This window comes from Pinus tabuliformis, chromosome 2_1 (assembly GCF_031772625.1).
Source record: "Pinus tabuliformis cultivar Carrire ecotype Pingquan chromosome 2_1, CPIR1, whole genome shotgun sequence".
In the NCBI taxonomy this organism is placed as follows: Eukaryota; Viridiplantae; Streptophyta; class Pinopsida; order Pinales; family Pinaceae; genus Pinus; species Pinus tabuliformis.
The window spans coordinates 454,936,552-454,949,843 of NC_142299.1; positions in this window are offsets into that span (position 1 = coordinate 454,936,552).

The window sequence follows — 13,292 nt, forward strand, 5'->3', positions numbered from 1 at the left end:
CATAACATATTTTCAAAAGTTATTTTAACATAAACAAATCTAGGGACTAAAAAAGAATGGTTTGGTAAGTTCTAACCACTGGTGATAACATATTTTTTTAGTTCTTTTAGTATAATCATATTTAACAACTAAAAATGAATGGTTTGGTATGTTATAACCACAAGTGATATTTATATATAATATTTAACTAAGTATAAATTAAAAATAATTACAATATAATAATTTATTTCACTTATTTATATTGATCAACCACACTTGTTAATTGGAAATATTGACTCACATAACAAATTTTAATGGATCTAAGAGAATGAAATGAAAATTAATAAAAAATAACTAATATCAAGAAAGAATATCTAAAGTTAACTATTAAAATTTAACATAAAAATAAATTTACTATACAAAACCATATATATGATGCATTAAAATAATTAATATAAAACATGACTACATATAATAATTATTTAATCAATGCAAATACAATTATGAGATAGCCATTATACACTTTAACAATATTTATGGTAAATAATATATACTACCCTAGATCCATCTTAATTTGGGATATACCAACACCCTAAAGGGATCAAATCTCTTTTATAAATTAGTAATGTGTGTCTATATATATATCTATATATATATATATATATATATATATATATATATATATATATATATATATATATATAAATTAGTAGTTAAATAATTGAGTTAAATTTTTTCTCACAGACTAGCAATTTAATATCTATTATAATGGATTAAAGATAAATTTTTGAAAGTTTTCTCTTTAGATTTTGTCTTCAAACACATCTTGTAGTATTTATGGTTCTACAAGTGGCAATAGTTTCGAGAAAACCCTCTATTTTTGGCTCTGTATCCAATGGAGATCAAATCAATCTCCACCATCTTGTTACCCAACCATGAAAATAATAACCCAATAACTGTGTGGAAAATGATACAATAGATCCCAAATTTGAGGTCAACTCATGTCACATCCAAGAATATATACAATGTGTGTCAGATCATGTACTCATCTGGAAAATGCAAAGGCTGAATCAAACTTGAGTTCAGTTCCAAGTGTTTCTTCACTATTGTATTTGCTAGCCTAGAGGATCAAACATGGGTATTCAAGAATGGCTTATGTGAGAAATGGAAGATTTTTTTATCACTATAAGTATTAAGAAATGGCTAATATGAGCAACTAAAGCCTATGAGAAACTACCTATGAACCATAGTATTCGAGAATGTTAATGATGAATGCTTGGTTTTATGTTCCATATTTTTCTTGTTTCTTCTCCCTCCTTGTTTCTTGAATGTGAAACAAATTCTTGGTTGTATGTTTCATATTTGTCTTGTTTTTCTCTCTCCTTATTTCTTGAATGTGAAATCTCCAAACTCTATTTCTCTTCTCGTTGTCGTTTCTCGTTTCGTTTCCCCTTTCTGGTTTCTAGTAATATAGATTTCAAGCCCTTCCTTCTAGCTTTGGTTGAATTTCTGCATTGCTATCAACTCCAAAAGCAAGTGATAGAAGGGATGGGTAAAAAGCTTAGTACCTGAGATAGATTTAAAGAGGAATAAACATTGAGTCAGACACTGCAAGATTCCTTTCGTGGGGTAAAAGGATCATAACAAGGCCACAGTAAGCCCCCAAGAGAGAACGAAGATGCTACCGCATGTAGTGGTAACAATCAAAGTATGATGCAACGCCATATATTAAGGTCCACCAATGACATCATATTAGCAAAAATCTAAGAATGAAAATATATTGAAACAAAAACAAAAGGGAAACCCTCACTAACTCATCAAGCCCTTACTCAATAATCGAGCAACATTTGGGTATGAAAAATTAGGGATCCCTTCTTCAAAGTCCTTGTTTGCTTTTATAGATTTCTTCATATTGATGGATGGCTTCGACCCTCTTCGAATGGCCATTGGATGAGTGATGGGCAATTCCATTCGTTAAACTTCCTAGCAATTGTTTGAAATAATTTCAATTTAAAACTTTTATATAGAACATTGACTTTCACATTTTGTAATTTGGTGCATATGTTTTCCGCTCATGCCACATTTGTTTAAATAAACTACATATTTATTTTCTTTTGATTAAATTTCTCAAATATGGCCATGGATTTATCATGGACAAGTAATGATAATAATATTTGTTCCAGGGAATTGAACATATGTTTTTTCATCACTTGTATTGATATACTTTTATAGCACGGGCACGAAAACTTGAACCCATCGCTTCATCGCACTATGGCAAATAGAGACTTTCCTAGCTGTTGATCACAACAGATAGCCCATATCATTTGAACGTATACTAGTGTTATTCTTTCACCTTGAGATGGATATATATATAAAAAAATTTATTGCAGCAGGGAAAAAACCGCTACATTACGATATATCAACTATACTCATAGGCAAAAACTATTTTTCCTATACAACCACATTGAGAGTAATAAGTATATTCCCATGTGTCATCATAACAATAGATTCCATTTTGCTAATTCATTGTGTTTCTCATTCTAGTGGCCGCAATTATTGTGCAAGTTTGTCGTGTCACTTTTTGCCTCCATGAAAGTTGATAAGAAAATGCTAAGACAATGCTAAATGTCAAGTTTTAGCAAACATTCTGAAAACCTTTTTGATCCATTTTCTAACATGGTCCAAAATATGCCTTGATAGTACTACGATGTATCTCTTCCAAAACTTGATTGTCTTTCATAGCTTGACAACTAATTTGATAAATGATCTCTTTAAATTTGTCTTGGACTTGAACGTAATTAGATGTTCTTCAAGATGGCAAAGTGTTCACCCAAAATGTCCAAACATATCAATAACAACACATAGTGTAACATAAATATTCATCCTCATCCAATTAGTAAATGCAGAAGTATTCCTCTAAAAGCCTGGATTTCCCATACATTGGGGCTATTACTTATATAACCGTTGGTTTTAGTTTCTCTTGCATGTTTGGTGATTTAGCTAGAATATGTCAAAATATAGAGTTCCTTGATGTATTTACTCCAACTTCTTGGATGCCATCTCAAAGAAAGGCTAAAAGGATATTCCAAATATTATCTTTAGAGGTGGCCATTTCGACCTGAAAGGCCGAGTATCCATCCCATTAGTCACACTCTTATATGCATGTGTACATTACCAAGAAATTTATCATCAATAAACATTGTTGCAAGACAATAATTGTTCAAATAAATTTCCGAGATGATTTGGATATCTAAAGAGATTTCCTTTCAAAGCTCAAGTTCAACAAAGCATCCAACATATGGATCATGAAATAGTGGATCCTCACACTAATATATTCACCATGGGGCTGAGACAAAAATATTCAAATTGTAAACTCCCTCATGTAGATGAGAAAGTGGTGTTGGAAACTCTCCACATTAGAATTGACATTCTGAACATATTCCAATGGTGTCCTTCCTCAATGTAAACAATTCTTCAATAATATGGCCACTCTCCCACATGTGTCACTTCTCCCAATCCTCACGCTTAATTGGCACACTGCACCTACACATTTCATTCGACAATGTGTATTTCTTGGTACTTTATATCCACTTTAGTGGGCCTTCATCCATCTTCTATTACAAAGAAGACTTCTCAAGGTAGGTGAAATCACAACTACCTTCCCTCCCTCATTTTAGTGCAACAAGAAAATCTTTTCTTGCTTTCTTTCCTTTTCATGGCAATTCTTCAATCGGAAATCTCAATTTCAAGCCCTTCCTTCCAGCTTTGGTTGAATATTTTCATTTCTATCAACTCCAAAAGTAGGTGATAGAAAGGATGGGTAGAAGGATTGGTACCCAAGCTAGAGTTAAAGAGGAAGAAACATTGAGTCAGACACTGGAAGATTCCTCTCGTGGGGTAAAAGGATCATAACAAGGCCAAAGTAAGCCCCCAAGAGAGAAAGAAGATACTAATTGGTGGGCTCCAGTATTTCAATGATGATGCAACTCCTGGGACTCCCTTCTTTACTTTTATCAACCCGGTAGTTCGTAACAAACTTGGAAGCGACGGTGTTGTATGCACAAGTACTAGCTCTTTCCGCAGGCTGTCACTTGATCAGTTGGCACAAGTCTACTAGGAGCTTAAGCCAACTTCTATGAGCTCTTAGAAGAAGCTTTTAACTGTGATGGACGAAATCTAACTCAAAGGAGGCTAATCTACTTGCAGAAAGAAGCTGAAAGCTGAAAGGAAATGCAAACCCTAGCAAACCCTAGTTTTACCGACTAACCCTACTGGTGCAAGAAAAGAGATGAAAGTTGCAGAAACGGATGTCATTGACTCTTGGAAAGGTGAAATGCATGTGACTAAGCTACTTTTGAAGGAAAATATGGAAAACACATCTTTCTCTGCTTTTGAGTAATTTTGCAGAATTATTATGCATGTGCTTTAATTATTTTTAACTGTGCAGGGGTTTATTGGCGAAAGGGAATGGAGTGGGCATTTCTAGGAGGTTGGGAAGGTGAGAAGAGGGCCTAAGGGGTCCCTAGGACCCTTCCAGAGAGTTTCACAGTGATCAGATCTCGAGAAACTGCTCACATAATCTTCTATAGGAAGTCTGCAGGGGTTCTACAGGATGTTCTACAGGAAGAGCCGAGAGATGATTTTTTAGGGTTGATGGAGGAAAATGGTGGGAAAGTGGAAATGGAGGATGGATGAGGATGTGAATAGGTCTAGGACCTAGTAAATGAGGCTAAGGAGTGATGAAAATGGTTGGATTTGTTCAAGGATGGAGGGAGCAATGTTGCAAAAAAATGTAGAAATTAGGTCAAATTGGAAAACTGTGGCAAATGAAGGGAAGGAATCTGGAATTTGGGGTTGGAGCAGGTTGTGTGATGAAGGAAGGATATGTAGGGATGTATTACAGGTGATCTACACACTATCTCTCAAAACTAATCAAAGAAAGACTAGAAAATTCAAAGATCTATCTACTTTGACCTAATCTAACATAAATGCCATAAACATGATGAACAACAAATTGTGAACAAGAAATCATGCAAGATAACTATGGAAACCTAAGCAAGAATAGATCTAAATATGCAAGCACAACAGGTATCAACTTTTCCAACTAAAAATCTAACACTTGTAATTACATTTAAAGGCAAAACAATGTTTTTGTGGCAGCAAGTATGCCTTGGTCTCAGCTCATGGTCCCAAGGAGGGAGAGATGAGATCAAGGATTGATTGGTGGCCTTTTTGTAGATCTTTTCTATTATCAAACTGTCAAATCAACCTGAAGCATGATAAACTATTTTAATCATCAAAAGAAACCTAAGTAATAAAGCAAGATCTTAACCTAAATAGCATAAATTATTCTATGAATGCAAAGAAAACACATAATAGTACACAAAGGAGGTATTGGCACTTGGGTTGGGCCCAACCACAAGAGCTATAGCCTCTTAATAAAAGCTCAGAGTTGGTGCAAAGTGAAATTTATCTCCATTACTCAAAAAATAACCATGTCACAAAAATGTTTACAGCAAAAGCTCGAAAATGAGCTGAAAGGCAGAGCAGCACCAAAGTGCAAAAATAACTGTTCAAGAGCTAAAATAACAAGGCTTGAAGCATTCCTACTTATGCACCATGAGGACCTCCAACAACCCTCCTTAACTTGAGGGGCTTGGCTGCTCAAAACTGCAAGTAATCAGCCACTTCACAAAAGCTACTTGGTTGCCCTTGGAAATCATCTTTGGTGGGCTGCTGAACTCTGAGCTGATGGTGGATAACTCGAGGAAGGGGCCATTTAGTGAAGGAGACACCCTTCCTACTAATCCTCAGCCTTGTTCCCTCATATTTTTCTATCAATCGGCTCATAAATGCTTGACCTTGGTCCAAAAGACGTCCAAAAATCTAGAATAAGCACGTATTAGACTTCATGGTCAAGTGACTATTCTCATTCATTCAATTAACATAAATATACTCAAAAGCATGCATAAAATATGAAGAATGATGGATTAATTGGGAATAATAGGCAAAATGAGCCCAATAAGTTACCCATTTTTGGGGTTCATCATCACCCCCTGCTAAAAGTGTTGCTCATCCTCTGAGCAGCTAATCCAGCACATCGTCTTTGATTGCTCTGACTGCCTCTCTAACATCCCAGGCTTCTGAGGCGATGTCCTCTCTTCGGTCATGAAACCCTTCTTTTTTCTCTACTTCTTCCCATTGCCTGTGTTCTTCTTCTTCTTTGACCCCTTCTAGCAGTTCTAAAAGCAATGGAGGAATGAACTTTAGGTTGATCCAATTGGCCTGCAGATTTTTCATTGACTGTTTATAGAGTGGTACTCTTGCCAAGGCCTCCCTCATCCTTGTTGGGGAGTGGTATTCTCTTAGTTTCAGACTGTGGGACAGTGTGTTCCATCTCCTTGTGCAAGCATGAATGCAGTTATCCCCCAACAGTCTTTCCATGTCCTCAAAGTGAGCAATGGCCTGAGCTTGTCTTTCAATGTAGTCTGGGAAAACCTGGGGGTTGTTGGCAAGGTGTTGATGGGCATACACTAAGGTTGAGGGATTTTCTAGTTCTACTCTGATCATGAGTGGCTCCCTTAGCTCCCTGTCCATAACATTCCGAATTTCTCCTGCCCTCTTTTCCTCATGGTTTAACCAAGATGCCATGGCCATGAGTTTCACATCTCCCATTGTAGCATTAGGGTCCCACAGATTCATTTTTGGAAGGGCCAAGTTGTGTAAATAGAATTTTGATAACTTGGCCTTATCTTCTGCTGAGCTACTATCACACAAGTCCATAAACTGATGGTAATTCTGAAATGGAATGGTGCCCCTTTGGGCCAAGGTGTTAATTTGAAATTGAAACCATTGATCTTTAAGATATAAGGAATATGACTTAGCATGTTGCCTACATTGTAAGGCTTCTATTTCCCAGCTAGCTATGCAGGCCATCTGGGTATCTTTTTATTGCAACTGTTGTTTTAAACCCTGTATCTTTTCTGCTGCCTGAGACTCCTGTTCTTGTAGCAGTTTTGTGAGCATCTCCACATTGGCTTGTAGCTCTGTCTCCCTCTACTATTTCTCAGTTGTTTCTTTGTCTACTGGAGGTCGTTCTTGCTATTGTTGCCCTCCCAAAATGGACAGCCTACCTTCCTTGTGGACTTCCTGTAGCTGCAGCTGTTTTTTCAGCAGCTCATTCTCCTCCTACAGCTGGGCTCTTTTGCAGCTTTCTACATGCTTGACCATGGCGAGTTCTCCTCTTAATTCTTTTAACTTCTCCTCCATGTGGCCTATGTACTCAATTCCCTTAGATTTGGAAATTTTCATCCATGTGTGTGTTCTGATCCTCTCTTGTTCCAATGCAAAGAAGAGTGGCACAACAAATTTCTGTGGGATGATTTTCCTACCCTCTAACAAGTTGTAGTATGAGCCCAAGCTAGGCTGAGGGCTTGGTTCTAGTATCTCCTCGGTCTTTTCCTCTCCCTGTGATGGTTTGGTTGCCTTTTCCTCTAATTTCTTAGTCTCCTTTAACTTCGCTAGAGTTTCCTGTAGAGATGTCTCAACTTCCTGTAGAGCTGTCTTTGAGTCCATCATCCTAATTCTCTCTCTCCAGGTGGAGCTTTTGGGCTTCCTCGTTCATAGGTGATAGATTTCTTTGAAAGAGACTCTTTTTTTGGTTTAGTTGTTGTGTCCTCACTGACAATTGGCTCCTTTGACTGTGGCTGAGGTCTACCCACTTTGATCCTTGTGCTTCTCCTTGCTTTAAAGTACATGGAGGGTTGCCTCTTTCTCTTCCCTTTTTGTTTTGGAGGTGTGCTTAAGGCAGCAAGCATAGTTGCTACCTCCCTTGCCAATATCTCAGGTGATTTCTCCTCTTGTTGTTCTTTTTCCTTGCTTCCTGTAGAAATCTCTGTGTCCACTGTTTCTGTCTGTGTTGCTAACATCTCAGTGTGTGTCTTTCCCTTTTCTTTCTATGTGACTACTTTGGCTGTGGCAGCCCGCATTTGGGATTTCTCGCCTTTTTCTTTTCTACTCTACATCCTCTTCTCGCTTGGTGTTTTTTCTTTTGTTTCCTCCTCCGTTTTAGGCTCAACAATCATGCCAATTCCTTTCTGTTTTTCCTATGCTTCCTCTTTTTTTCCCTTTGCTTGAATGTCATGTGTTCTCTCATCATTTTTGTTCTCAATTTCTTCAGTGTGCTCCCCCTCCTCACTGCTGGATGGGGTGATTTTTTCAACCAAAGTTCCAATGTTATCCTCCTTGGACATATTTCTGAAGGTTTCCCAAGATATGGGGACAGTATAGGTATGTAAGGCATCTTCCACCAACAGTTTGATGAGCCCATGATGGGCCAACTGATCTGGAATCCCCTCATTGAGCTTTGTACCACATTCAATTAGTGACTGAAGAAGGAAATAGGGGATGCTCAGTTTCTTTGCTGGAAGCAAGTCAATCCCATGCCTTAGTTCACACAGCAACCTGAAATGGTATCCATAGATGATGTTAAACCTCCCTTCACATGTGACGTACTTCATAATTTGGAAACTGACTTCACTCTAGAGAGGAGGCAAGCTAGTTCTTCGAACCCCATTTTTGTCTTCTATAGGATGCTCCTCGGGAAAAAAGAATGTTTTCTTAGCAACTTGGCCCAATGATCTCTCTTCTTTGCTCCAAGGGAGCCCCAATGGTAGACTAGTAACTACACTGATGAGCTTAGGGGTGAGTTCTAGGGTCAAACCCTAAAACTAACTATGGCATTTGTTTTTGAATGTGGTCTCAGGGACATTAAAAACTCCTCAGTCATCTCCTCATCATGACCCTGAATTTTTTCAAAGAAGGATATCCAATTTGCTTGGGTTAAAAGGTCCACCACCTCAGGATGCTCGTGCAGTTTTCTATAGTCCGAGGGATCTTTCCTTATGAATCCTCCTGGCATGGTGAAAGTGCTCTTTTTATGTTTTATTCAAAAAAGGAAATTCTTAGGCAACCAAACAGTCAATATGCAATAGAGGATAGCTTGAAATTGGTTTCCCATGAAGCCAAGAAGGAATTTTTCATGTGTTCAATATCAACTAGCAACAATTCCCTTGTTTTAAGACTGCTATCACCCAGAATTCGATTGTCTATTTTTGAAAAGAAGAATTTTGTTTTTACAGACAGAGCATAAGGACACAGGTTCTCTTCTCAGCATACAGATAGATATGTAAATTCAGTTTTTCACACACACAGACTGGTTTCTATGACTGCATATATCCTCCTTGCAGGATAATTTAAAAAGAAACATGGAGGAGATTTATGATGCAGAAAAACTGGGGAAACTCAGTGAAATATGTAGGCAACTTTCATGTTTCTTCAATATACAGGCGGCCTTTTTCCTTTTGTTTTTCAAACTGATGTCGTTCAATTCACCACCTTGCAAAACAACTTATGCACAGAGAAGGTTTTTTCAAACCTATCTCGTTTGGAGCTTCAAATTCAACGAAAATTCTGGGTTTCCTTTCCCCGCAAAGTTGTTCCACCTTGCCCATAGAACCCTTACTGTAGAAATCTCTCGGTTCCTGTAGAATGAAACTGTGCTTCCGATAGATCCCGATGCACAGGAGATTTTCAAAAATAGGGAGAAAAACTGGTGGAGGACGACTTTTTAACTGTGTTTTGAAGTGGTGGATGTGTACTCCAGTCAAGGACGTTGTGGGTGTAGAGTGAACATAAGGTGGTGCATGTTTTGTCCAGGAATATTTTAATTGCGGCGTGATTCGTGGTGAGGGGATGAGGTGGATAGACCAGACTGTTGGTTCAACATCACAGCCATAATGTTTCTGCGTGTTTCTGACCACCATCACCTCCTCTCTGCCGTTATCCACTGCCACCACTACCAGTGTCGACAATTTCTCCCTGAATGGACACTCCACACGTGCTGGATGCACATCTCGTCGACAATTTTGAACATAACGGGGCTCGTTTGGATCCCACGAGGATATGTAACTAGTCGAGGGTGGCCAGTTGACTGGTCACTGATTCCAATCAATCCCAACCATTCCAATAGGAATGCAACTTTTAAAATATGATTTATGCAATTGAAAAATGATTTTAGGCACTTACCTATGTGGTCACGGCCACGTTATGCAGATTTCGGGTTTTGGAACCCATCCCTTCGTTTGCTATTGTTGCATGCATGAGTTTTGGAACCCATTCCTTCGTTTGATGTTGCTGCATGCACACTGCATGCTTGGCTTTGGCTGCTGCTAATATTCTTATGTTTAAGAAGAGCTCTTTGCATCTCTCTTTTTCCATTCTTGGCTGTCCCTGTCTCCAAAGTATGTCTTCCAGAGGGATCAACTGCTACAGGATTCCTATAGGATGTCCTGTAGCTACTTCTCCTCCTAGAATGCAAGCTAGAAGGAGCAGGGTTGTACTGCAGACGAGGGTTTTGGTTGATGAGGAGTCTAGATGGAGATTGATAGGTATGGTGAGTGGCAAACTGCTACTTGATTTGTCAATAAAAGTTTGTGCTGGCAATATGAAGAAAACAGGATTTCCGTGTGTGGCTGTGTAGGCATATATAAAAAATGGGTGCAATGGAGGTGTACAGAGATAGAAAAAGGTGACATATGGCAATGAATGGAAACAGGGATGTGGACAGGTCTCACAAGCAGATTCCCAACCTTCAGATTCCCTTCTGAGATCAATTTTGCTCGTCTATGGGTTCTACAGTATCTTCCTGTAGAAGACATAGAACTTCCTGTAGAAGACACAAAACTTCCTGTAGAAGGTGAAATCTTGGCCCGAATGAGATCAAATCTTAGGGAAGGGTAGTGGTCATGGAGGAATTAATTGTGAGGGATGCATGCAGCCTGGTGCTGACCTCTGTCTTTGTCTTGTGTGATCCTCCTAACCTGCAATGTCCTTCCTGCAACTTGCAATTTGCTCAACAGATGTCAGGCTTATTTTTTCTGTTTTTTTTTTTTTTTGAGACAGTTGGGGCACCTCCAGGAGGTTTTCACCCTCACTGCCTGCCTTGGCCGCCTCCAATAGGTTTTCACCCAGGGATCTTTTATTCTTTTCCTTTTTTATTTTTTTATTTTTTTGGTGCTTAGAATGTGGGTGAGGTGGAGACAGGGGCCTGCTCCACTACCCGCACTGATTTATCCAGAGTTTCAATGAACTCCTGCTTAGAAAGGGGCTTCTTGTAGATCTTCAATCGATGCCCATTGATAAGCATGGGGATGGCTTCTTCATCAATGGTCCTGATAAGGACTGAACCATTGTCGTTACATTTCTCCACTATATATGGCCCCAGCCATCTTGTCCTCAACTTCCCTTTGAAATCCTTGTATCTTGAATCATATAACAATGCCCAATCTCCTAGCTAAAATTGCTTCTCTTTAAGGTGTCGGTCATGCCATATTTTTTTTTGAAGTTGGACCACCTCTGAGTGGAGGGGGGCCTGCTTTCTTTGTTCGTCTAGTCCATTCAACTGAAGTAGTATTTCCTATTGTGCATGGCTGAGATCTAGGTCCAACTGAGCTGCCAACATCAATGTGTTGTATTCAAATTCTATGGACAGCAAAGCCTTCTTCCCGTAGACCAGCTCATAAGGTGTGAAACTTGTTGTAGTTTTCAAAGTAGTGTTGTAGGCCCAGGTGGCCTCAACCAAGCGATCTGTGCAATCTTTTCTATTGCTGCTCACCACTTTAGTCAAGATCTCTTCCAAAGCCCTGTTAGTGACTTCCACCTACCCATTTGCTTGCGGATGATAAGGGGTGGAAGTTTTGTGCTTAAACTTGTGATGAGTAAGCAGGTCTTCAATTAGGTTAAAGGTAAACTCGCTTCCTTGATCTGTGACTAATTCTCTTGGGTAGCCAAACTTATAGAAGATATTTTCCCTAAAAAACTTAGCCACTTTTTCTTCTGTTTCTGCCTTGATTGCCTTTGTTTCTGCCCACTTTGTCAGGTAGTCCATGCACATAATGATGTAAGACGTTTGTTTTAAATGAGGGTTGATAAGACCCACAAAGTCCATGCCCCACTTCTCAAATGGCTCGAAAGTCACCTGAGGTTGGAGGGGCATTTCATCCCTTGGAGTTGGTTTCCCCATCTTGTGACATCGGTCACATTGGCTAATGTATCTTTTGACATCTTGATGAAGAGTGGGCCAATAATAGCTTGCGTGTAGAATTTTGAAAGCGGTTCTTTTTTCTGCAAAGTGGCCTTCACAGGGTCCATCATGACAGGTTGGGGGGTGTCAAAAACTTCCTCCTCCCTGACACAATGCCTCAAAATCTGATCTGGACCAAGTTTGAACAGGTTGTGCCCAATCCAAGTGAATGGGGCGCTTTTCCTCACGATCTTGCTCTTCTCTTTTGAGGATAAGTGTGGCGGGAATTGCGCTGAAACTAAGTAATTTTCTATATCAACAAACCATGGAGAGAGTACTGAAATAGAAAACAGGTGTTCATTTGGCAGTTGATCATCCACCACCCCTTCTTCACCTGCAGACAAATCTAGTCTAGACAGAAAATAAGCAACCACATTTTCCTTACCTGGCTTATCAACAATGGTCAAATCAAATTGCTGCAATAAAAGTAACCATATAATGATACGATCATTTACGTCAGGTTTATTCATCAAATACCTAATTGTAGCATGATCAGTTTGTATGAATGCTTGATAACCAGTGATGTAGTGTTTGAACTTGTTTAGGGAATGGACTACAGCTAGGAGCTCTTTCTCGATTACAGTATAGTTTAATTCTACCTTGGACAGGTTTTTACTGAAAAAATATATGGAATACGGTAGCTTCTCTTCAACTTGTCTTAAGGCTACTCCTATGGCTTTGTTTGAGGCATCTGTGTGAATGTGGAAAGGTAGGGCTCAGTTTGGACCTCTCAAGATTGCGGCAGTTACCAGCCTATCCTTCTTCACATCCAAAGCCTCTTGACAGTTATCAGTCCATATAAACTCAACATCTTTCACCAAAATACCAAACAATGGAGAGGCAAGCTTACTAAAATCTTTAATAAACCTTCTGTAATATCTCGCTAAGCCTAAAAACTCTGAACATCTCTTACCTTTTGAGGAGGTGGAACCCTTTGGATGATAGCAATCTTGTTGGGATCCACCTGTAATACTTGCTGAGAAATTGTATGACCTAGCACGGTCCCTTCAGTCATCAGGAATTCACATTTCTCAAGAATAAGGGACAGGTTCATCTCAATACACTTGGTTAAAACTTTTCCCAGGTTAGTCAATGCTTCTTAGAAGTTGGACCCATAAGGAGTAAAGTCATCCATATATATTTCCACTGAATCATGAACCAGCTCAGCAAA